Here is a 3,896-nt window from a genome sequence, read left to right as displayed (position 1 = left end):
CAAAGCTCCAGGACATGATAAAATACAATATATACTTATCAAAATCAAAACTGTACGATCCATCTAGCTGCGATATTTAATCGACCCCCTACAATCAGGTTACATCTACTAACTGTTTGGAAGCTAGTGGACGTTTAATATTTCTGAAAAAAAACGTTCAAAACTTTTGGCCTATTTCGAATTGACATCAAAATTACCTGAAATACAAGAAAAAAAAAGAAAACCACGGACGATCTGGATAGATTCACAGTAACCATAGTAGACAGTTTTAACCGAAATGACTGCATTGTCATTTTCTTTCTCGGTGTTCAATAAGTATTCGGATTAAAATGTCGAATGTCACAAATGAAACTACCCCAAGTTATAATTCGCTAATTCTACAACTTACTGGACAACAGGAACACTAGAATTAACGTGTCGGGCACTTCCTACTCGGAGTACTTTACCCCGGAGGCAGGTGTTCCGCAAAGAGGCGTAGTTAGCCCTATTCTATTCATGTATGTGTATGAAATGCCACTTGTCTGATCCAAATTCCTGATTTGGGCTGATTTGTGCTGATGGTGTGGTTATCTGGAAGAACTCATATACTCCCACTAGAGCAGAGACAAATTTAGAACCATGGTTAAATGTAGCAGAAAACTACTGCAACAAATGGAGAATCCAGATAAAACACAAATTATATTATTCACAAAATAATACCTCTACGGAACTCTAACCTAGATTTTAAACTAAATTGGACTAATCATGTAAATGAAACTAGAAATAAAATCTGGAAGAGACTGAATTATGTACGATGGCTGACTGGCAACAACGGAGGCGCTACAACCAAAAATATACTTAAAATCTATAAAACATACATACGTCCAATGGTAGAGTATGTCTGTCCAGCAGGGTTAAATGTTAACAAATCAAACATACAAAAGTTACAGACAATACAGAATTTAATAATCACTAAAAAAATACAAAATTCCAAAATACACGAATACAACCTTCTTACACAATTACGCAAACATGTTGCCAGACAAACATCAAAATAGATCAATAGACTACTTTCGCAAAAAATCTTAACAACACATGCATTACGTGGTTTGAAAAGGGTCACTTGCGTGTAGTACATTCATGGACATGGTTTGAAAGGGCCACTTGCGTGTAGTACATTCATGGACATGATTTGAAAGGGCCACTTGCGTGTAGTACATTCATGGACATGGTTTGAAAAGAACCACTTGCGTGTAGTACATTCATGAACATGGTTTGAAAAGGACCATTTGCATGTAGTACATTCATGGACATGGTTTTGCGTGTAGTACTTTATTATATATGATGAAAGTAGAAATAAGCACCTCTTGCCACAAAGTCTAGTAGACTCCTTATGTAGCGTATGGACACCTACTACTGGACAAACCAGTAGCTAGATATAGTGTTAATTGTATTTTAAAAAGGTTTTTCATATGTAAAAATAAGATTAGTGCTGTATGTTTTACATCGGTATGCATGGAACTATTTGTGCGAATAAAACTTTATGTTGACAGCGAACGAAAAAAAGAGAAATATACACCAGAAAACACGAACAATCTACGTAGTACATTCATGGACGTGGTTTGAAAAGGGTCACTTGCGTGTAGTACATTCATGGACATGGTTTGAAAGGGCCACTTGCGTGTAGTACATTCATGGACATGATTTGAAAGGGCCACTTGCGTGTAGTACATTCATGGACATGGTTTGAAAGGACCACTTTCGTGTAGTACATTCATGAACATGGTTTGAAAAGGACCATTTGCATGTAGTACATTCATGGACATGGTTTGAAAGAGGAACTTGCGTGTATTACATTCATGGACATGGTTTGAAAGGGCCACTTGTGTTTAGTACATTCATGGACATGGTTTGAAAAAAGCCACTTGCGTGTAGTACATTCATGGACATGGTTTGAAAAGAACCACTTGCGTGTAGTACATTCATAAACATGGTTTAAAACGGGCCACTTGCGTGTAGTAAATACATGGACGTGGTTTGAAAAGGACCACTTGCGTGTAGTACATTCATGAACATGGTTAAAACGGGCCACTTGCGTGTAGTACATTCATGAACATGGTTTAAAACGGGCCACTTGCGTGTAGTAAATACATGGACGTGGTTTTAAAAGGGCCAATTGCATGTGCGAACGAACTATTGTAACACGCATGGAGTGGCTGCATGATATAATAATTGATTTTCCAAGCTACCGGGCCGACAGTCACAAACCAAATCAACAACCAAGGAGGGAGGAAAGGTTCAGGATTTACCTGATTTTCCCAGGTCACTTGACCGAACGACGAGACCATAAAATATTTGTTACAAAATTTTAAAAGTGACTGAAGATTGGAGAATTGCTAATCGGTGGTGGTTGAGGAAAGGCTTAAATGATTGGATTGTTATTAATGGAGTACAGTCAAATTGGACCTTTGTTATTAGTGATTTGTCTAGGAGTTAATACTTGGGCCTTTTCTTTTTTAATTTACATTAATCTTATTGTCTGGGAGATAATCTGTGCAGTAGTTATTAAACTATTGGCTACTTTTAGTTGTATTGAAGATGCAAAGGTACTACAGAATACGTGGATCAACTGGTAAGTTGGATAATTGAGAAATAGCTTTTAACTATAGCAAGCGTGACTGAAGAAGATTTGGCATAGAAGTAGATAAATCACTTAAGTCATCGAGGCAGTTTTCTGTTGCTAGTAAAGATAAAAAGGATTTCAGAATATGTTTATAGACACATTAATTACAAGCCCAAATAGGTAATCATACTTGTATACAAAGCACTGGCTAAGACTCTTTTGGAATAGATTGCATAGTATTGATCTCCTTATCTACGAAAGAAAATTGACTTACTGAAAGTGTTCAGAAGAGAGTTACCAGGATGATCCTGATAATATACGAGTTATTTTACGGGGATAATTTAAAATCTCCTAATTTGTTTGGTTTTAAGAAAAGAGGAGTAAATTATGATCTTACTGAAGTTATATGTAGAGGAGGTTGGGAACTTAGAAGAGGGGAATCGATCACCCAACTTTTATTTTCTTGTTTACTTTTTCTCAATGGATAGTGAGCAGATGTAATATTGAAGGACCAAATGGTCTCGTTTTTGTCCGTATGTTATGCTAAGCTAATCCTAGTAGTATTAGCGCTCTCAACAGCAAAAATGATTAAGTAGAACAAAAAACAGATTTCGGGATATCTATGTAATTTTGAGTCTGTTTTACTTCATCATATATTAACTTGCGCTTTCTTCATTGGAATTATCGTTTGTAAATCAGATCAGCACTCAACTGTATAGTCTATTCTAATGGTGTATTGGTATATAATGATTCAATATAAAAACTTGTGCAGTGAACATTACTATCAAATTTCAATTACCAAATTTCATGAAAGAATTCAAAGCTGATTTTTCAGGTGTATTTATTTGTGTAGAACTTCTTTAAAAATTAGACCAAAAATCCGGCCAAAACGTGATTATCTAATATTGGATACTATTATTCATAAGGAGCATCCTGCTTTATGAACTTTTGGTAACCCGTAGAAAACTCCTGGATAATACCCTGATGGTCTATTATTCCATTATTGACCTTCATTAAGGGTACCATCTTTCTTCAGCTGTAATTTAACATATGTTTCATCAGTAGGATGATATTATACTTTCATAAATTTAGTAGAACCTCTTACAATTTCTTCTGCTTTTCTTAAATATTCATTTTTATCATGTTTAACTATAATATTCCCTTTATCCTACTCAGATATAACAATTTTATCATTTTTACTGAGATTTCTTAAAGCTTCAAAATCTCCCGAACTTAAATTTTAAAAGTATTTGTAGTTTGTTTGTTTGTTTTGAATTTCGCGCAAAGCTACACG

This window comes from Limulus polyphemus, unplaced genomic scaffold (genome assembly GCF_000517525.1).
Source record: "Limulus polyphemus unplaced genomic scaffold, Limulus_polyphemus-2.1.2 Scaffold387, whole genome shotgun sequence".
Lineage (NCBI taxonomy): Eukaryota > Metazoa > Arthropoda > Merostomata > Xiphosura > Limulidae > Limulus > Limulus polyphemus.
This window is presented reverse-complemented; position numbering follows the sequence as displayed.